The 23,269-nt window shown below is 45.6% G+C and overlaps 2 non-coding genes across 2 annotated transcripts; one reads left to right on the top strand and one right to left on the bottom strand.

The window, feature by feature from the left end:
• The first annotated feature begins 3,653 nt into the window (after positions 1-3,653).
• TRNAT-AGU (transfer RNA threonine (anticodon AGU)) lies at positions 3,654-3,727 on the top strand. The gene has a single exon. It is a non-coding gene; the product is annotated as a tRNA-Thr (tRNA).
• Positions 3,728-20,780: 17,053 nt separating this feature from the next.
• Positions 20,781-20,853, bottom strand: TRNAT-UGU (transfer RNA threonine (anticodon UGU)). Its single transcript has one exon. It is a non-coding gene; the product is annotated as a tRNA-Thr (tRNA).
• Between the last annotated feature and the right edge of the window lie 2,416 nt (positions 20,854-23,269).

Here is a 23,269-nt window from a genome sequence, read left to right on the forward strand (position 1 = left end):
TGAGTTGTTTGGTCATACAAAAAGGCGTTATGCACGGAGGCTAAAAAACACAGCATTCCAAGAAAAACACTTGCTATCCACAGTAAAATTTGGTGGAGGTTCCATCATGCTTTGGGGCTGTGTGGCCAATGCCGGCACCGGGAATCTTGTTAAAGTTGAGGGTCGCATGGATTCAACTCAGTATCAGCAGATTCTTGACAATAATGTGCAAGAATCAGTGACGAAGTTGAAGTTACGCAGGGGATGGATAATTCAGCAAGACAATTATCCAAAACACCGCTCCAAATCTACTCAGGCATTCATGCAGAGGAACAATTACAATGTTCTGGAATGGCCATCCCAGTCCCCAGACCTGAATATCATTGAACATCTGTGGCATGATTTGAAGCGGGCTGTCCATGCTCGGCGACCATCAAACTTAACTGAACTGGAATTTGTTGTAAACAGGAATGGTCACAAATACCTTCATCCAGGATCCAGGAACTCATTAATAGCTACAGGAAGCAACTAGAGGCTGTTATTTTTGCAAAAGGAGGATCTACGAAATATTAATGTCACTTTTATGTTGAGGTGCCCATACTTTTGCACCAGTCAAATTTTATTAAAATGCAGATTGCCCATTTTCTGTTAGTACAATAAACCTCATTTGAATCCAGAAATATAACGGAGTCCATCAGTTATTAGATATGTGAAACTGAAATAGCTGTTGCAAAAACCAAAATTTTTATAAAGAAAAAAGGATAACTTTAATAGGGGTGCCCAAACTTTTACATATGACTGTATATAACACTGCCTCCCCCATAGAATTTAATGTATAATATACCCCCCATGGTATATAATGCAGCCACATAGTATATAGCACAGTTGCATAGTATATAACACAGCCCCACATGGTATATAGCACAGCCCACATGGTATACAGCACAGCCCCACATGGTATACAGCACAGCACCACATGGTATATAGCACAGCCCACATGGTATACAGCACAGCCCCACATGGTATACAGCACAGCACCACATGGTATATAGCACAGCCCCACATGGTATATAGCACAGCCCCACATGTTATATAGCACAGCCCCACATGGTATATAGCACAGCCCACATGGCATACAGCACAGCCCCACATGGTATATAGCACAGCCCTACATGGTATATAGCACAGTCCCACATGGTATAAAGCACAGCCCCACATGGTATACAGCACAGCCCCCCCTCCCAAGCACAGCACCAAGGTATACAGCACAGCACCACATGGCATACAGCACAGCCCCCCTCCCCGATCACACCCCCATGGTATACAGCACAGCTCCCCCAGCACAGCCCCATGGTATACAGCACAGCACCATGGTATACAGCACAGCCCCCCAGCACAGCCCCATGGGCCATGGTATACAGCACACCCCAGCATGGCCCCATGATATACAGGACAGCCCCCCCAGCACAGCCCCATGGTTTACAGCACCCCCCCAGCACAGCCCCCCAGAATGGCCCCACAGTCCAGTACTCACTGCTGCATTGAAAAGAAAATTCTCCTCACCTTCTCCTCGTGCCCACGCTGCTCCCGGCTCCTGTCTCCTCTCATGCTCTGCCTGGCAAACAGTGAGCGCATGATGATGTCATTGCGCACCTGCAGTGTTAGAGGCAGAGAGGAGAATGATGGGAGAGGGAGCATCAGCTGACGCTCTCTCCTCCATCATTGCGGTGGCAGGGGGAGTCGGCGCTGGGGGAAGGCGGGGCCCCATAGTGGCTGCATGATGTGTCGCTAGCTGGGGGCCCCTGAGGGAGCGGGAGCCCTAGGCAGCTGCCTGGTCTGCCTGCCCCTAACGCCGGGACTGATGCCGCCATGTAATTTATACAATAATGTGCAAAAAAAATTCTTTGTGTTGTGCACTGGAAAAGAAAATGCAATTGAGCCATTGGTGCATGGGTTTCATTTTTATAGTATTCATTATAGGAAAAAAATTACATGTTGACTATATGCTGTAGGTCAGTACTACTGCTATTTTACCATTTATTATATTGTCATTTTCTTGATTGACTAATCTTAAGATAGAGTTTTGAAAAATCTTTAAAATTAAGCTTGTGCTTCCAAATAGTGAAACCCATTTTTTTGGCATCCCGCCCCACTGCCCCAATTAATAATGCTGCGTGAAATTTTTTTTTTTTTTTTTCAGGATGAGTTGTAATTTTTATTGGTACACAAAACTTTATCGTTTTTTTAAATACCAATTTTGAGGCAATACAAGGGAGTGGGGTAACAACTGTGAATCCCAAGGGTGCTGCGACTCTGAGCAAGTAACAAGAAGTTTCACCATGTCAAAGGTTTTGCAGCTTGCTTCTCGCAGTCATAATTAGAGTTGAGCGAAACAGGTTGTTCAGATTCAAAAGTCGCCAACTTTCGCCAAAGTCGGGTTTCGCCGAGTGAAACTCGACCATAGCGTGATGTCGGCCATGCGGTCGTCGACCCAAGCGACAAAGTCAGATTTCACAGAATGCTTGCACGTGACTGTTTTTCAGCCAATGAGCAAGGACGTACACTGTGGGCAACGAGATGACATGTGCAGCGTCCGGGGAGAGAGAGAGAGACTTCGCGCAATTTAAAAAAGCGGTCCGGCATGTAGGTGTCCTCCACTCCCTGCCGACTTTGCTTCCCCATTGACTTGCATTGGGTTTTGTGTTTCAGTTGGACCTCAGACTTTTCCCGATAGTCGGCCGATTTCGTTCGACTCGACTTTTGAGAAAGACGGGTTTCATGAAACCCGACTCGACCCTAAAAAAGGCAAAGTCGCTCATCTCCAGTCATAATATCTTAGCCATAAATGAGCCAATCAAGTTCAGGACAACCAAAGGGCGGACATACCATTGGTGCAGCCTGTGTGGCCATACAGGCCAAGATGTAAGGGGCCACTAACACCTCCAAAGTAGGTAGAATTATGCATTATGATAAGTTATTAGACTGCAACGGGCCAATATACTGTTCTTGCACAGACTGTGTCCACTCCTGCCGCAGCCGGTCTTGGACCATGACACAGAGATGAGTGAATGCCTTAGATTTTAATGCGCTGTGCATTTTTTAGTTTTAGCAATTATTCCCTTTTATGAGGAGGAAGAGGAAGAGGAAGGAGAAGAAGAGGAAGGAGAAGGAGAAGGGGAAGGCAGAAGAAGATCTCGTTTGCGCCCCACAGAAGAGGAATCATTTTCTATGCATGGTGGATACGTTTTTAGCGTTATTTTGCAGGAATATGATTGAAGCCGGACCAAACACAACAATTGCATGTTTCTGTTTTTCTTTTCCCAGTATTTCAATTAAAGATTAATTAATTTCCTCTAAATTTGTCCCAATTGCATCTTCGAAATAAGAAAATTAGAGCTCATCCAGACATCCGTTTTTCTCAGACTGGTGCTATCCATATTTTTCATTTATATAACTTGCACAGAACTTCAGAACATGCTGTTGTTGCTGTAAATGAATTACATAATTATGAAACGTGTTCTTCATTATTGGCACTGGAAAATTAATTCAGAGTTTATCATGGCAACATTACAAAATTAGGGTCAGGTCACAAGGTTACGCACCTGCTGCAAGCATCTTATGGGAGGCAACCATCTTTAAGAAAACACAACACTGTCAAAGACATGTATGCACAGGGCGCTGTGGCTTAGTTGGTTAAAGCGCCTGTCTAGTAAACAGGAGATCCTGAGTTCGAATCTCAGCAGTGCCTTGTAATTTTATTTAACTGAAAACTCATGCAGGCAATTATAGTTATGAGTAAGGGGGCTCATAATATTCTCCATATTAGTAAGTGCAGGCAGAAGCAGGACCGTAACTGTAATAAATTTGATCTAACTCATTGTATGCCACAATCATGACTTAACAGCAGGAAATAGCAAAGGAGTGATCACCCTTCAAATCAAATCAGTGGGATTTCCCATGATGTGATCAATATAGCTGAGGATCTTGTAACCAGGACTGTCTGTTAAGAATACCTGTTAAAGGAAAGCTACTATAAGAAAATGAACGACTATTTATATTGGGTTTCTGTGTTACATCTATTTTAAAAAAATGAATTGGCAATAGCTTTTTTTGATATCTTCATCTTTATTAGAAAAAAAGAACATTTAGTAATATTTCAATTTTCACACAGACCATTGGGGACTTTTATAGACTCATCTTTCCTTTTAAGAAGAGTTTTCAGCAGGCTCATTATTATCAGAGACAGGATTACAATGATAGGTAAACCCTAGAAATGAGCGAGCGCTAAAATGCTCTGATGCTCGTTATTCAAATCAAGCAAATCCTATAACACGCATGCTCATTTTGAGTAACTAGCATAAAGGGAGTCAATGGGAAATTTGCACATTAGTCCAGCAGACAATACAAGGAGGTTTTGGGGGCAGTGAAAATGTTGAAACTACTAAAAATATGTAAATTTCAGTGTAATTTATGAGGGAAGAGAGAATTGCCAAAAATTAGGGACTCAGAGGGACTCAGATATACCCTGTATTAGACATAAAGTAGGGGCTCATACATGTTCTGTTCAAATTTGTCATGATCCAGGTTGGATATGACAGAGATATATCACAAGCAACCTTTTTTTTCTGTGAGCTGTTTTGGTCAGGGTTGGTTTTGCCCCCAGTGGCCATTAAGGGTTATTACACAGGGTGTCTTTTTCTTAGTTTCCCCCCGGTGGCCATTAGAATTATTGCACTGTTTGTCTTTTGTTCTAAATTTGCCCCCCCGGTGGTGGTGAGCGTCATTGCACTTGGTTACTTTAGGTTTGTGCACGAAATTATAAAACAGGTGTGATTGCTCTATAAAAGAGTGTCAGGTGTGGTAATCACAGTGGGTGATAGTCCTCAGTTACAAGCAAGTCTGGGTGAAGGATGGAGCTGAAGGAGAGTCCTGGGCAGCTCAGTGAGAGTCCTGGAGTGGCAGCTATGGTGTCTGCGAGGAGGGCTGGCATGGCTTGGTGGAGTTGCAGCTATAGTGTCAGCAAGGAGTTCTTGCGTGGCTTGGTGGAGTGAGTGGCAGCTATGGTGTAGAGATGCACTCATGATGCTGGACTCGGTTGCTGGAAAGGTGGACTCAAGATGCTGGACTCTTTTGCTGGAAAGCTGGACTCATATGCTGGACTCTGTTTCTGGACAGCTGCACGCAGGTGGTGGACTCTGTTTGCTCCAAGGCTGCACAATGGTGTTGGATCCGGTCGGAGGAAAAGATGCACGCAGGTGGTGGGCTCTTTTGCTGGTAGCGTAAGCAACAGAGCAAAGCTAAGTGGTGTTTCCCTGTTTTGTCTCTTTTCCTTATGTGTGTTTTAGTGCAGTGGTGGGATTAGTTTCCGCACCGTCCACTTCACTAGTGAGGGTTTAGGTGCAGGGCGAGTCAGGGTTTTTAGGTTCCTGATCGTCGCCCGGTGGGGAACCTGCCTAGGGAACGTTAGGAGTGTAGAGACACTGACTCAGGGGAGTGCAGGAGGTCTCCACTTCCCGCTCCCTATCGCAGGGCCACCATTGTTATTGTTACCCAGGTTTTCCCTTTTATTGTTTAAATTCGCCTTACTTAATGCGGGGTTTCCTGACATACGTGTATTTCCGAAATTCGCCTGTTGGCGGTGGCGTATCCAGCTGCACGTTTTATTATTTAAATTCGCCCAACTGGAGGCGGTGTATCCAGGGTCACGCGTGTCATCTAAATCCGCCCTGCTGGAGGCTCTGTGTCCAGTCGCGCGTGATCGTGACAAACTTGTCACATTGTGGTACTTCTATACTCATATAGGCTAAGCACTAAGTGCAAAGCCTGCCAAAAATTACAAGCAGGGTCATCCATACACCCTTGAAGGCACCAACCTCATTCAAATATTGTGAACAAAGTGTAGTTGTGGTACTTCTACACTCATAAAGGCTCTGAACAAAGTTAAAAGCCTGAAAATAAATTATAAGGAGGGTCATCCAGTCATCCATAGACCCTTGAAGGCAACATCTTGTAGGCCTCATTCAAATATTGAAGATTTAAAACACTTTATGTGTTGCTGTCATCTAGTGGCATGAAAAAGTCAGAGCTAATCCAGGCTTTATTCATTGTTATCAGAGTGAGCCTGTCAGCACTTTCTGTTGACAGGCAAAAGAATCTGTCTGTTATGAGCCCCCCAGCGGCACTTAAAACTAGATCAGACAAGATGCTAGAAGCAGGGCAGCATAACACCTCCAAGGTATAGAGGGACAGCTTATGCCAGGTGTCCAGCTTTGAGACCAAATTGTTAGGAAATTAGGGAGTACACTGGTTTTGTCAGCCAGGTATTGCTTGACCATCTTTAAAAACTTTTCCCTCCTTGTGAAAAATGCCCAGTCATCAGGGCAAGGACATTAAAAGGGTGTCATGAAATTGGCTCAGGCCTTTGACAGTGTACCCTTGCCTGTGCTGTACCTGGTGTGTGTCTCCCTCGCCTCTCTTCCTTGGTTGGGCACAGAAGCTTGCCCTCTGCTGCTGGTGTTGTCTGATGGGAATTTTTTTATCATATTTTCCACAATGGCCTTCTGGTATAGTACTATTTTAGTAGACCTCTCTGCCATAGGAAGGAGAGATGCAAGGTACTCCTTGTAGCGTGGTCTAGCAGGGTGAAGACTTAGTACTCTTTTTTGGCCAAGATGAATGTAACGTCAGGGTCACGGAAAAGGCAGTGGTAGATAAAGTCGTCCATATGTGCCAAGCTCCCGACAGCCAAGACTTCCCTATTTCCACCATGATTGTTACTCTCCATCTCCTCCTTCTCATCCTCCTCTATCTCTTCCTCTTAATTTCCCTCCTCAGCCCATTCATGCAGGAGAGACTGGACGAAGCTTGTGTGTGTACTAGCCTTTGTTGCACTATCAACCAGCTCCTGTTCCTCCTCCTCAGCCTCCACCTCCTCAATGTTACCCAATCCATTCTGAGCAAATGAGATGAGGCTGAGCTGGGTAGTATCTCCCTGTCTCATGTCTTTCTCCATCTCCACCTGGTCTTTATGCAAAGATTCATGTTTAATTGTCAGCAGCCACTATTTAAGTAGGCACAGTAGCGGGATTATTGTATTGATAATGGCATCATCACTGCTCACCATCTTTATGAAGTCTTCAAAATCTTAGAGAATTGCACAAATGTCAGATAGTCATGACCATTCTTCAGTTGTTATGTGCAGAGGCTGACCAGAATACAGATGGGTATGTAGGAGCTGATATTTCAAAACTGGCCTCTGCTGCTTACAAAGCTTTGCCAGCATGTGCAGTGTAGAGTTCCAGCATGTGGCGACATCTCACACCAGTCGGTGAGCTGGCACTTGCATGCAATGCTCCAGCACTGCCAGAGCAGACAAAACTGTAGCTGACTTGCGGAAATGGGGGCTGACACTGAATTCTGTGACCAGAAGCTCTGGCAAATCTGGATATGTGTGTGAGCTTACCAAGTTTCACTGCCGCCATCGTGTTACAGCCATTATCACACATGACCATGCCTTGTTGTAGGTTCAGCGGCGAGAGTAACAGATCTGTTTAGTCTTTTATTCTTTCAATAACTCTGCTGCAGTGTGCAGTTTATCTAATACACACAGTAGCTTCATCAGAGCCTGTTGCTGCTTTGCTGAGGCAGTGCTGCAGAGCTTTCAGCTAATGTTGATGAAGTTCTCTGAGATAGCACATCGGAGATGGAGGATGAGATGGGGGTGCAGGAACTGCTGTAGAAGGTTGAGGAAACCGGCTCCGGCCTCCACAATGTTTGCCCAGTGTGCCGTCAGAGAAATGTAGCATCCCTGGCCATGTGTCGGTCGTTAAGTGGACAATCCCAGTAACCGTGTTGTTAAAGGCATGAGTAATGTTCCAGGTCGTATGCTGGTACACCTGGAGAAATAGTGGCAGCTGGTGACCGTGAACAAAAGGACAAATTTGGACACCTGTAGTAGGCCAACGTTTCTTTTTTTTATTTCAAACCAACAAATTTTCACACAAACCAGGTTCTACAGTATCTATGACAATAATCAATGTTTGAACAACCAAATTTGTACACCTGTAGCCGGACAATTTTTTCTTTTTATTTCGATTCAACAAAATTTCACATACAAAGCAAGTGAAGCTTTCACAAAAATATTTGGCTAATATTTTGCGTTTTTTTATCTTAAACGACTATAATTTACCCCAAAGCATGTTAAACTTTATGAATGACAGTAATCAATATGAAACAAAAATATTTTGTGAACTACTTAATTTTACAGAAAGCAAGTTAAAATGTATGGATGACTAATTGAAATCAGAAAAAAATTTGAACTTGTTTTGGAGTTTTATATACCAGTGCAGTTTAACAGTAGGCAGTGTGTTAAAGTCTATGGATGACTAATTCATTCCAGATACATTTTTTAACGTATTTTGGGAGTTTTATATACCAAGGTAACAAGAATGTAACAAGAACCGCGTTAAACTCTATGTAAAACTAATTAAATCCAGAAAAAAAGTTGATCTTTTTTTGGAGCTTTATGTACCACCGTAATGTAACACTAACCACATTAAACTCTATAGATGACTAATGCAATAAAAAACAAGCAAACTTTTTTGGGAGTTTTATATACCACCATAATGTAACACTAACCACTAGAGATGAGCGACTTTGCCTTTTTTCTGATCGAGTCGGGTTTCATTAAACCCGACATTCGCAAAAGTCGGGTCGAACGAAATCGGCCGATTATCGTGAAAAGTCGAAGGCCGACTGAAACACGAAGCCCAATGCAAGTCTATGGGGAAGCAAAGTCGGCAGGGAGTGGAGGACAGGAAACACACCTACAGTGCCCATTTGAATGCCAAAAACATCAATTCTGATTACTGAAGCTTTTCAACCTTAATTTTCTTCATAATACTAGCTACGCACTGAAAAATGGGGGTTATTTGGCTAAATTTGTGGGGTGGTAGGGCTGGCTCCAGGTTTTCATGTGCCCTGGGCCAAAGGGCACCCCTTTAACACATACCACAACTCATGATGCTCCGATACCGCAGAGAAATAACGGCATAGTACAATGAAAAATACTTCACTTTTTACTTCTCATGACTGATATCCATTTTTAATAGCTCCAAAAACGGACAGTATATTACTCCATAGAGTATTATGGCCACTGCATAGTGCGCTATACAGAGTAATGAGGCCCATATATTTCTCCATACAGAATCATTGGTCCCATATAATGATTGAAACACTATATGATGAGCTCCACATAATGCTACAGTATATGTTGGCCCCCATGGATGAAGCTCCACTGTTTTATGGGCCCAAATAATGCTCCATACATAATGGGCCCCATTTCTAATGCTCTAGTGTATAATGTGCCCTGTAAATGCTGCTCCAGTGTCTGCTGTCCACCTTTGGAATGCTCCAGTGTATGGTGGGCCCCATATATCATTCTCCAGAGTATAGTGCTCCCCAAAAATTGCTGTCCCAACATTGAAAACAATTAAATAAGTCTCCTCGCTATGGAATCCCTGTACTAGTCTGGACTCCTCGTCGTCCCCATCGTCCATCTCACTGCACTTGGCTGTTTAGGCAGAGGGCGTACAGACGTGATGTCATTGCGCTCTCTGATCAGACTATCACTGTCAGGAAACGCGGAAGATGTCATGGCGGTGGAGCAGGGAGAGGTAAGTATTTCAACTTTGCAAGTGCTGTGATCCTGAGCAAGCAGGGGGGGCCTACTCATTGGCGACGGCAGTGGCACAGGGCCCCTCTAATAGTACGGCGGTGTGTGGCGGTGTGTCTGATGGCGGGTGGGCTCTCCCACCGGCAGAGACACTTTTGCGTACTATGAGGGGCCCTGTGCCAGTGCCGTCGCCCATGAGTATGCCCCCCCACCAGCTCAAGGAACCTGCACTTTCATCTGCACCTTCCTCTTTGTCACCGTGTAAGGTGGTATAGTATGCGGGAAGGGGAACCTGAGTTTCCTCTGGGTCAGATTCTGGCTGTGTAGAGTGTGAGGGGAATGTAGTGGTCTGGGTCAATGTACCAGCAGAATCATCTAGCAGTGGCTGGGCATCAGTGCACTTATGGCGTCCCCAGGAGTACGGTCGCCACAGTGGCATTACCTTCCTCCTAGGGAGTGTGATGTAATGCTTGGGAGCAACGAAGGATCTCTCTAGCAGTTAAACCAACACACAACACATTTCCCACTCCACGCCAGCAGGGAGACCTCTGAACATGACTGCTGAGGAGCTGCTCTCTGTGGTCGGGAGGAGGTAAGTTAGGCCATTCTGTGCAGGGAAGGGGAAGTGTGTGGACGTGAGAAGGGGAGCTGGAGGATGAGCAGAGTTAAGGCTCACTCCTAGCTGGAGCGCATGGTCCGGATTCCGGTCTCAGAGTTTGTAGGGACACTGACGTTCCTGCAGCAGAATCCGGAGGATGTAGCACCTGTAAATGCTCTGTACCCAACTGAGGCTCGGAGGCCCCAGCATCAACGTGTGTGAGCCAGGAGGAAAAGGCTACGGCTGCCAGCCATACGAGAAAGTTCCAAAAGAGAGTCAACAGGGGAACTTCATTTAACTCAGCACTGCGAGTACCTCAGATAAGCGCTAGAATGGAGGCCACACTACCTATCTGCAGAGAGAGAAATCCAAATTGGCTTCCAGGCTGACCAACTCCTTCTCCATCTGTACTCTGGGTCCTGGACAGCACCTACCAAGTACAGGTAAAGGAACTGCACAACTGTGTCTGTCATCTTTCTCCTGCGCTTGGCACACGGCTCAGCTACATTCTGCACTGCACACCATCTACCAACTCTTTCATCTGCCCTGCGACTACGGCCCTACCTGTGCAAGTCTTCTACATCTTAGATGCACCACAACATCTGTCCCACAGAAGCGACACTGCAGCGCTGGTCAATCTAATCAGAAACCAGAGGTGGCGTCACGTATCATTCACCTATAAATGTAATTCACCCCTTTGCATGGACGCTCAGGGCCACGGAACGGGTCACCACCACCGTGACACATCCCTGTGAGACACCGGCCCGGTACCGATTAACCCCACTGCCTTGGCTGGCCACCCACACTCCATGTCAGATTCATCTTGGACTGGGGAATTCACGATTTGACTTGATAACCCAGGCATGGTATGATAGAAAGAGCTACATGGACTAATGTGAAGTGTGGCCTGCTGCCTCATTCAGTTTGGATGGGGGTGCAGGACACAAGGAAAGGGGTTCTTCCTGACCAGGAGCCAGCACTTGACCACTCAGTGCTTGCATTTTTTGAAACTTCAGAAGAGGCGGGCATATTTGATGGAGTCTGTTTCGGCAATGTAAGCCAAAACCAGTTCCTCATGCTCTGCCTTTAAAAGCGGTTAACCTACTCCCAGAAAAGGTATCATTCCAGGCGTTCCGGAGCCAGACCATGACGCAGGCTCAACACCTCCTGCCTTACTGCTATTGTGCTTTTGCCACTACCAGCAGATGCACCACCACCATCATCACCAGCTGGCCCCCCCGCGCCCACGTCTGCGGCCTCTTCCACCAAACTTCAAAATTTTGCACAAAATAGACACAAAATAACATCAGATATATGGCACTGCATCAGAAGCGTACAGCTCTATTCATTCAAAGGATAATTGTCAATCTCCATATATATTCCATCAGTCACACAGACGCTCACAGGCTCAGTATGGATTAGACAAGAATATAAAAAGTAGACAAAGTGTACAGTATCATCAGATAGCAGGTATATATAGTATAGTTTAAACATTAACAATGTACGTCTATATATCAGGAGTAGTGTTGAGCCACCACGCTAGTGTTTTGGTTCGTCACACAGGAGGCAAGTTCGTCGAACCCAATTGAAAACAATGGTAGGCAAAAACAAACACATACAAACACATAGAAAACAATTACAAAACACCTTAAAAGGTGTCCCAAAGCAGAGAAAATGCTCAGAAGACAAAAATTACATATGGAAAAGGGCAACTACATTTAGAAAAGAGGTGGAGGAGTAAAAGGAGGAGGTGGAGGAGACACAGATATAGGCTTGTCATTCCCTTATGAAGTCAAGAAAGGCTGGAATAAAAATGTAAAATACCAACCAAAAAAAAAAATTCTGAAATCGAACACGATCATATACCGTCGGACTTCCCACCAATAAATTATGCCAACTGGCGATCGGGCGGCGTTATTCCTACGAACCTCCAAACAGCGTCCATGAAGGCAAAGTGTTTGCTTTCCGGGGGCAGTATGATTGCAAAGCTGAACCTTAAAGGAATGTCCAAAAGGGCACCACCAGGAGTGGAGCCTGCGGCTTAATTGGACTCCACCCGGGAAACCACAACCATGCCACCTTAAGAAAAGATGCACATACTGAAAGCTTTGTCGATTGTGTGTGTGGTGTGGTATGTCCGTTTTTAGTTGTGCTAGCAATTTGTCAGCTTTATTCCGTTAACGAACGAGACTCCGGCATGTCCCCGTGGTATGCGTCAAGCTTACTAGAGGGATACGCGAGGCTCTGGCACTATCATGGTCTATCATGGCGTTACATGTCCGAGACTGCATGCGCGCTACACTGAAAGGACCAGATTTTGTCGCTTACAGGTGCAGATAACCAGCAGAACACCGTTAGTGATGGGGATCTGTGATTCCAATTATTCCCCGCGAATGATGATTTCTCAGTAAGTGCAGGTTAATCGCAATTCCTGAATTAGGCCTAACAGGCATTCCTGAAAAAATGCAAAAAATTACGTGTCCAAACCACAGTTGCTGTAGCTTGCTTAACAGCTCGGCAGCTGTTCTCAGGCCCAGTATGGATTCGACAAGATTCTAGAAAGTTGATAAAGGGTACAGTTTCACCGGGTAACACGTATATATGTAGCATAGTTTACACATTAAAAACCTATGTCTATATATCAGGAGGCAGGCTCAGACGGTCTCAGGCCCAGTATGGATTAGACGTGATTGGACAAAGGTGAGAAAGGGTACCGTATCACTGGATAACATGTATGTATAGCATAGTTTACACATTAAAAACCTATGTCTCATATATAACAGGAGGCAGGCTCAGACGGTCTCAGGCCCAGTATGGATTAGATGTGATTGGACAAAGGTGAGAAAGGGTAGCGTATCACCGGATTACAGGTATGTATAGCAAAGATTACACATTAAAAACCTATGTCTATAGATCAGGAGGCAGGCTCAGACGGTCTCAGGCCCAGTATGGATTTGACCAGCTTGTGCAAAGTTGAGAAAGCGTACATTATCACTGGATAGCAGGTATATATAACATAGTTTAAATATTTAAAATCTCCTTGTTCTCAGTATGGATTAGACAACAATCTAAAAAGTAGAAAAAAGGAAATGTATTTGAAGCGTACACCAGTATACACTTTTGGTGGTATTTTTAAATCTTCATATATATTTCTGTCTCAGTAAGACAGTCCAGACTCTCCGCAATAGGAAATGAGATGCATACAATTACTGACATAAATTCTAGTGATTGCAGAAATCTAGGAATTCCTATTCACGGGATAAACGTCCGTCACAAATCTCAGAGGCGATGCAGACCCTCAATTAATTAGTGTGTGGAGACAGCGAAAACCTTTCTTTGTGAAGAAAGTGTTGCTGTATCGCAGTACCGTTGATCCCATCGCCATTACTCATATCCATATAATTTTGATCACAGGGAGAGATGTAAACATGGTGCTCACTGGCTATCATGCTCTGTCACGTAACTTTGGAGTGCAAAAGACAGAAGCCACAGGCCGTAGGCGATTCTAGTGGATTGGCATGAGAGGGCACATTTAAAAATGTGCGCAGGAATGTCACACGTCTGTGAGTAGGAAAACTGTGAAAGCTGATGATAAACCACCACTGCATCTCATTGTGAGTCAACGTCCATAAGAAATGGAAGCCATTGATCATCTGAAGCTAGATCCCGGCCAGTGGGACAGGGCATAGCTACGTCTTAACCATCATCTTCTATCAGTTCACCAAATTTGTAGTGGCAGTCCCAGTGAAGGATTTGACAGCCCAGACTACACAGCGGAGGAGCAGGGAGAGGTAAACATTGCAAATGCTGGGGCCCTGCCCAAGCAAGGGGGGCCCACTCGTGGGCATCGGTACTGGCACTGGGCCCCTCATAGTACGGCGGTGTGTCTGACGGCAGGTGTGCACCCCCACCGTCAGAGACACTTGATTGCACTATGAGGGACCCTGTTCCAGTGCCCGCGCCCAAGAGTCGGCCCACCCACCTGTCCAGGGCAACGGCACTCGCACGGTTGCCTGCGCTAGGTGGTGACCCCGGCCATGGGGGGAGGAGGCAGCCCAGTTAGGGAGGTTTTCAAAATGGCATATGTTGATGTGGGACATTCACCTGCTGCTAAAGGCGAAATTGGTCAAGTCCCAGGAAGAGGTGGACCAAAGAAAGTCATTTTTCTGTCAACCTATGTGTCATCAGGGTAAGGTGTGACAAAATCCTTGGAAACCCATGCATGGTTCATTTTAATGAAGGTTAGATCATCCACATTTTGGGTCGACAGATGGGTCCTTTTTTCTGTCAGGATTGATCCAGCAGCACTGAAGACTCTTTCCGATAGCACACTTGCAGCTGGGAAAGCGAGCTCCTGTAAGGCATATTGTGCCAATTCAGGCCAGGTGTCCAGTTTAGCTGCCCAATAGTCAAATAGGAATGACCTGTGAGGGAGAACATCTATATGGGAGGAAAAGTAGTTTGTAACCATAGTTGACAAGTGCTGTCTCCTGTCACTTTCAATTGATGCAGTATTACCAGTCGTGTGAGCGGGACTTGAAAAATCAGTCCACAACATGGTCATGAAACCCCTGTCTTCAACGCCACTTCTGATGTGTGCACCACCAACACCTCTTCCAAGTTGCCCCCGGCCCCTACGGCTCGTGTGACAACCATCACCGCTGCTGTGCGCTGGGAATGCCTCAACCAACCAGTTTACCAGAGTTGCTTGTTTGTTAGCCAATATTAGGTCAAGGTTCTCCTGTGGCATGATGTTTTGGAATTTGCCTTTATAGCGTGGATCCAGGATGCTGGCCAACCAGTAGTTATCATCGTTCATCATTTTGGCAATGCGGGGGTCCCTTTTTAGGATCTGCAAGGCATAATCTGACATGTGGGCCAATGTTCCCGGTGTCAATGATGCACTGTGAGTGCTGGGTGGAGGAGCACTTTCAGGCAAATCCACATCCCTCCAGTCACGCACAAACCCAGTACCAGACCTTGCCACGCCAACATTTTCTCTTGCCACACGAGAAGCATCCTCCTCCCCTAAATAATCATCCCCATCATCATCCTCCTCTTCTTCCTCCACCTTTTCTACGACAGTTCCCTGAACAGACAATTGCTGACTGTCATCAAGGCTTCCCTCCTCCTCTTCCTCATCATCCTCGACTGCAGGCGCCTGCTCCTTGATGTGCGTCAAAGTTTGCATGAGCAGACGCATAAGTGGGATGCTCATGCTTATGATGGCGTCGTCTGCGCTTACCAGCCGTGTGCATTCCTCAAAACATTGAAGGACTTTACAGAGGTCTTTCAGCTTCGACCACTGCACACTTGTCAACTCTATGTCTACCCTCAAAGTGCCTGCCCATGTATCCTCCCACAAATGCATTACGGCCTGCCTCTGTTCGCACAGCCGCTCAACCATGTGCAGGGTGGAGTTCCACCTTGTTGCAACGTCGATAATTAGGCGGTGCTTGGGAAGGTGGAGCAATCGCTGCAGCTTCTGCATACGACTGGAGTGTACAGGTGACCGGCGGATGTGCGAGCACAGTCTTTGAACCTTATGGAGCAGGCCTGTTAACTCCGGATAATTAGTGAGGAAGCACTGCACCACCAGGTTCAAGGTGTGAGCCAAGCAAGGTATGTGGCTGAGTTTTGAAAGGGCTATGGCTGCCACAAAATTCCAGCCGTTATCACTAACTACCTTGCCTCAAGATGTAGACTGCCCAGCCATGACTCAGTTTGTCGCTGAAAGTAGTTGGCCAGTACCTCCGCCGTGTGTCTGTCGCCCAAACACATCATCTGAAACACAGCCTGCTGACGCTTTCCACTAGCTGATCGATAGTGGGACACATCGTGTGCACCACTGTCAGCTGCGGATGCAGTGCTCGTGCGACTGCGCTCTGTCGACGGGCTTTTGCTTCTGGAGGAGGAGGAGGGTTGAACGCCTACAGCCAACTGTTTCCTATACCATGGGCTAGGCAGCACTGTGCCATCACAGCTGTCCCCTGTGGACCCTGCATCCACCACATTAACCCAGTGCGCAGTGATGGACACGTAACGGCCCTGTCCATGCCTACTGGACCATGCATAAGTTGTGAGGTGCACCTTTCCACTCACTGATTGCTTGAGTGCATGGACAATGCGGTCTTTCACATGAAGGTGGAGGGCTGGGATGACTTTGCGAGAAAAGTGGCGACTGGGTAGGTCATAGCGTGGTACTGCGTAGGCCATGAGTTCGCGGAAAGCTGCGCTTTCCACCAACCGATAGGGCATCATCTCTAACGAGATTAGTTTGGCAATGTGGGCGTTCAAACCCAGTGTACGTGGATGAGAGGATGAGTACTTTCTTGTCCTACTCAGAGTCTCTGGTAGGGTGAGCTGGACTTGAGAGCTGCATATGGTGGAACTAGCGGTGGACATGGCGGACTGAGAGAGGGTTGATGATGGTGATGGAGTTGGTGTTCTTTCTGATGGCCTAGATTCAGTCTTTCATTGCAATAACAGTGTGATTCCCTGACTGATTTTCCCTTGCGACGACAACTCAACATTTGCTGCTGGTGGTGTGCTAACCGTTGGACTTACAGTGGGGGAAACAATGTAGCGTTGCTGACTACCTTCTTTGGGAGCAGTAGCACATGTGGTACGTGAGTTTTGGTAGTCCGTCCATGCTTGCAAGTGCATGGTGGTTAAATGTCTTAGCATGCAACTGGTATTCAAATTTCTCAGATTTTTCCCTCGGCTAAAGGTCTTTGCGCACTTCTTACAGAACCTTGGCCTGATCATGAGGATTTTGTTCAAAAAAGTGCCACACTGCACTCTTCCTACTATGGAAGACATTTTGAGGCCTTGCACGCTGTGCTATTTTGACCGTCTGGCCAAGCTGTCCTGCAACTCTTTTGGTTTTTGTAACCCGTTTTTGGACTGCTCCAGGCCTGCCAGATAACAGCTGATGTTGATGCCCGCTGCGGATGCTTCTCCTCCTCCTCTGAGCTATTGGCCGCGGCACCCTCTACCCCCAATGGATGCCAATCTGGGTCAACAACTGGGTCATCCATCACCTCCTCTTCAATGTCATGTGCACCTTCCTCTGTGTCACCATGTATGGTGGTATAGTATGCGGGAAGGGGCACCTGAGTTTCATCTGGGTCAGATTCTGGCTCAGTACACTGTGAGGACAATGTAGTGCTCTGAGTGAATGTACCAGCAGAATCATCTAGCAGTGGCTGTGCATCAGTGCACTCCATGTCAGATTCATCTTGGCCTGGGTAATTCACAATTTGACTTGATAACCCAGGCATGGTATGTGAAAACAGCTCCATGGAGTAATCTGTAGTGTGGCCTGCCACATCCTTCAATTTTGGTACGGGTGAAGGACACAAGGAAAGGTGTGGTTCATGACCATGAGCCTCCAATGACGACTCAGTGCTTTTATTTTTTAAAACTTCAGAAGAGGAGGTGATAGAGCTGGAGGCTGAGTCAGCAGTGTAAGCCAAAACTTGTTCTTGAAGCTCCGGCTTTAAAAGCGGTTTACCTACTCCCAGAAAAGGGAGCCTTCGAGGCCTTGTGGAGCCAGACAATGACGCAGGCTCAACACCTCCTGCATTAGGTGCTATTTTGCTTTTGCTTTTTGGTGTTAGATCCACCACCAACACCAACACCATCATTACCAGCTGCCAACCCCCGCCCACTTCCACGGACTCTTCCACCACACTTCCTCATTTTTGGGGAAAATGTACCCAAAAAACCACCAACTATATGGTACTGTAAAACAAGGTACAAGGTGTATATAGTAGTGGGGAGAATTGGAATCTCTGTAGACTTCAGGACACAGTTGGATTCTGTCAGGCCCTGTTTATTTTACACCGCAATGTGACAGGCAGATTCTGGATGGTGTAAGAAAGGTGGATAGAGGACTGTGGAGAATTGGAATCTGTCTACACTTAAGGACACAGTTGGATTCTGTCAGGCCCTGTGTCTATAACACCGCAATGTGACCGGCAGAAATTGCCTAGTGTATGACAAACTACAAGGTGTATATAGAATTGGGCAGAATTGGAATTTCCCTAGAGTGTAGGTCTGTAAGAACAGACAAACTCCTCGGCTTTTCCTTACAGAGTCACACATTTAGATAGCTTCAATTTGGCCATGATAACAGCCGTTACACGGTACTGAGAGAGGAGCGTGCACGTACACCGCTGTACGGTGTATGTAAAATTGTCAAGCTCCGTGTTTTTGTATACGGACTGACACACACTATCTCTCTCTAGTTTTGAATGTAATCAAACAGCAAATATACTAAACTGTTTGAAAAACGGACAAAACTATAAGGTGTAGGTCTGTAAGAACGGACAAACTCCTCGACCTTTCCTTACAGAGTCACACACGTAAATAGCTTCAATTTGGCCGTGATAACAGCTGTTACACAGTACTGAGAGAGGAGCGTGCACGTACACCGCTGTACGGTGTATGTAAAATTGTCAAGCTCGTGTTTTTGTATACGGACTGACACACGCTGTCTCTCTCTAGTTTTGAATGTAATCAAACAGCAAATATACTAAACTGTTTGAAAAACGGACAAAACTATAAGGTGTAGGTCTGTAAGAATGGACAAACTCCTCGACTTTTCCTTACAGAGTCACACACGTAGATAGCTTCAATTTGGCCGTGATAACAGCCGTTACACGGTACTGTGTGAGGAGTGTACACCGTTGTATGGTGTGTGGAAAAAATGAACGCTCACTACCTCAACAGGACAAAACAATACAATTTAGATTGCTTTTAAAAAAGTAGTTTGAACACCAGTGTGCACACAGCAATGCAGCTAGCTTTAAAAGGCAGGCTAATCACCACCAGCGCTGCTGCACAAAAGCAAAAATCTTCACCTTTCACTGCACAGTAACTACAGTGAAAAGCGCTAGCAGCAGAAGCAGTTTTATTTTCTTTTTGCCTTCCTAACGCTCTCCCTACAGAATCAGCAGCTGCAGCAGCTCTCCCTATTCTGAGACCAGCATGAGTAACATGGCGGTCGGCGTCCCTGCCCTTTTATACCCCCCTGTGACGCCACACAAAGCAAGCCAATCACTTGCATGCCCTTCTCCAAGATGGTGGTGACCGCTGCCTATGTCATCACGTTGCCCGCAGTGTCCGTTCTTCAAGATTGGCTGAAAAAGGGCGCTAAAGCATCTTTTGAAATGCGACTTTGGCGCTAAAGTCGCCGACCTCACGCTAAGGTCGGGTTTCGTTTCATGAATCCCGACTTTGGAGAAAGTCGGCGACTTTTGAATTTTTTTGACCCGTTTCGCTCAACTCTACTAACCACATTAAACTCTATGGATGACTAGTTCAATCCCCCCAAAAAAATGTGAACTTTTTTTGAGATTTATACACCACTGTAATGTAACATTAAGCCCTTGTGTGGATGACAATAATGTCAATTTTTTCTGCCCCCCCCAAAAAAAAAAAAGTATGAGTTCACGTGCGGCAGCTATATATTTAGCAACGGACTACAAAGCCCTAAGCCCTGCCATTTTCCCTGCTCCTGCAACTGTCCCTAGACTAAATGCAGAATGTATCTGATACAAACAGCAAAATACAAGATTATCTCTTAGAATGACTGTTAATATGTTGGTTCAGCATTAGCACCAGTATGAACACTAGAGGACTCTGATTAGTTAAACTGTGCACACACAGGCCAGGATAATTGCTCTGTCCCTCCAATCACACTTCCGTGAGCTGTGCAATGTCATCAGTGTGCCAAGTATGGCGGCCCAGGTTCTTTTATAACCTCTGGTGAGGTCATGCAGCCAGCCAGTCACAGCAATGCCACTACCAAAATGGCTACAGCATTACAGTGACTGTCAGGCTATCCCCGCATGTTTATTGGTTGTATTACAGGCGGCAAACATGTGGGGTGGAGATTCAAGATTCAAATCCAGCCAATGCACGTTAAGTGCACCTCCAAGCACCCAGACACTTGAGTGATATCCAAGTATCACTGAGCACCTTCTCTCATCCCTAGTAAACACCTCTATGCACAGCTGATAGCACAGGATCTATGCTTCATCTCCCTTCACAATGACCTTTGCATACACGCTTATTAGATGCTTCTATTGAAAAGAATGGAGTTGGAACCTTGGAGCCTGATCATTGTTGCTAATATACATGTAGTATTTCTTGAGACAACAGGGTGTAAGAGTTTAAAAAAACCTAAGTGGACAATGTGAAAATTGCAAGATTTCTTCTTTTTTGGATTTTTTTTTTTACATAGTACACATAGCCTGATTTTAGAAAAATTACATTTTCTGCTCAAACATCCTTATACTGATCCTGTACACAGCTCTGTTTGCACACATTCATGCAAGGGCTGTGCACTTCAGAGAGCTGTTTTCAGTGATCAGTGAAGAACTCAGGACCCAGCCTCTCTCCAATTGGCAGCACTTTGCAGTCTCTTTAACATATATATATATTGTAATGTATTTATGCCCTGCTGTCCTTACAGTTTTTATGTGTCAGCACAAGGGGCAAAGCATATAAAGGAAAAAGAAAAGGCCCCAGTGAGATTTGAACTCGCGACCCCTGGTTTACAAGACCAGTGCTCTAACCCCTGAGCTATGGAGCCATATTTGTGACTCTAGTAGGGAGGATATTCTCATCGATGTCGGTTCACATAAGGGTATAAAAAATGAGTCATATTTTCATCCTGAAAATTGGGACGATTTTTTTCTCAATTGTCATTCGTGTGCAGTTCGGGTTTTTACAGCAGTTGTTAATCATGTACAGGACCATGTACATTATCCTATGTTACAAAAGTGTAATGTATCCATAAAAATTGGATACTAGACTGTGGCTCCTTATGGCATCCATTTTTTTTGTGCACCCCTAGACTTAAATGGGTGAACCGGACTCAAGTTAGTCTGCAGTTAGCTATTAGTTAGCTATTAGATTTTCACGTTTGATGAATTATTCATAGATTGGATATTGTTTGGGTAAAATTTTGTTCAGGACTTTGAGATGTTTATTTTACTACTTGTGGTCCTGGGTTATTCACGTAAATCGCTTATGTCGCGCATAAACGAACTGAATCGTACATAAGTTCAATTTAAAAAGAGGTACCCTGGACCACTAGTACTCAAAATGACCAGCTCAATGTCCTGAATAATATTTGGCAAAAAAATAATCAACTCTATGTGTAGTTCAGAAGTTATTCACATAAATCGCTTATTCTAACTTGAGTCCGGTAATGGGTGAGTCTCTTCTCATTTACGGAAAAGCTTGAGCATTCTGCTAATTTTTTTTCACACGTATTCGGTCAGTGAAAAAATTGTTCATCTGCGCTGCCCCATTGAACAACATTGGTGCGAAGACTGTCCGTTTTTTCCATGGACAGAACTCCGACCAAAAATACAATCGTGTGAATGAGTCCTCAAGGTTATTCTAATGTTGTCAGGTGAATGTAGACCTGTGGGCAGGTCTTTCCTTGGTTTCTCTGGCTTAGAGCAGGAAGATAAGACTCTGCCTACAGTCCTGTCCTGGAGCACGGGCATATCATTAACTGAAAACTTCTAACACTGATTACACAAGAACCACAAGACAGATTTCTTCACCCCATGTATCAGTTTAAAGGGAATCTGTCACCCCATTTTAGCCATATAAGCTGCAGCCACCACCATCAGGGGCTTATCTACAGCATTCTGTAATGCTGTAGATAAGCCCCCGATGTAATCTGAAAGATAAGAGAAGCATGTTAGATTATACTCACCGGGGGGTGGAGTCAGGTGCAGTGGGTGTCGCGGTCCAGTCCGGCGCCTCCCATCTTCATACGATGCCGTCCTCCTCCTTGCTTCTCCCTCTGCTCCTGCACATGCGTACTTTATCTGGCCTGTTGAGAGCAGAGTAAAGTACTACAGCGCGCAGGCGCTGGGAAAGGTCAGAAAGTTCCGGCGCCTGCACACTACAGTACTTTATTCTGCCCTCAACAGGGCAGATAAAGTACGCGTGTGCAGGAGCCGAGGGAAAAGCAAGGAGGACGGCATCGTATGAAGATGGGAGGCGCAGGACCGGACCGCAACACCCATCGGACTGGACCGAATGCCGGGGTGAGTATAATCTAACTCTTTTTTCTTATCTTTCAGGTAACATCGGGGGCTTATCTACAGCATTACACAATGCTGTAGATAAGCCCCTGATGGCGGTGGCCGCAGCTGATAGAGCTAAAATGGGGTGACAGATCCCCTTTAACAATGCCAACCTGACAGAGTCTGTAGGTTACTTAGCAAAATTCTGCTAACAGGTGTTTATTCTGTCAACACATGTAAGCGAATGTACAATGGAAGATGAAATTCCACATTGGTGTGCACCATTTGTGGTTAAAGACTGCCATCTACTGCTCAAAGTAGAGTATGGGCCCAAACAGAACACAGGGTCAGGTGACTTCTGTGACACAGCTCTCTGATATAAAAGTCCCCCCTGGTGTCTGGCTTGTAACTCTAGATGTAGAGTCACTCTACACGTGCATACAACATGATTTTGGCATACAGGCGGTTTCGTTATTCTTGGACCAAAATACAACAGGTGACAGAAAACACGATTCATTCCTGTTGGAATTGTTGCATTTTATACTGGACAAAAATTATTTTATTTTTGATCGCGTGTACTATAGGCAAGTGATGGGGACCGCGATGGGCGCACGCTGTGCACCCGCGTACGCAAATTTGTTTTTGGGGTGGTGGGAGCTTACCAGGGTGTTCTCTCTGGAGTTATTTTCCATGCATGTCATCAAGTGGTATCGTTATATTGACGACATTTTGTTTCTCTGGACAGGCACCCTGGAGGAATGCCATCAGTTTGTGGAGTTATTAAATAACAACCCCTGGAATATACGGTTAACCTCGCACTTTTCACAAACGGAGGTTGAATTCTTGGATTTAAAGCTCCGCCCCATTGACTCCTGCATTTTCATCTCACTTTATCGTAAACCCACTTCCACCAACAGTTTGCTGCATTTTTCCAGCTTTCACCCCCAGCATCTTAGGAAT

Source organism: Dendrobates tinctorius, unplaced genomic scaffold (genome assembly GCF_039654945.1).
Source record: "Dendrobates tinctorius isolate UK_male_01 unplaced genomic scaffold, ASM3965494v1 ptg000211l, whole genome shotgun sequence".
NCBI lineage: Eukaryota > Metazoa > Chordata > Amphibia > Anura > Dendrobatidae > Dendrobates > Dendrobates tinctorius.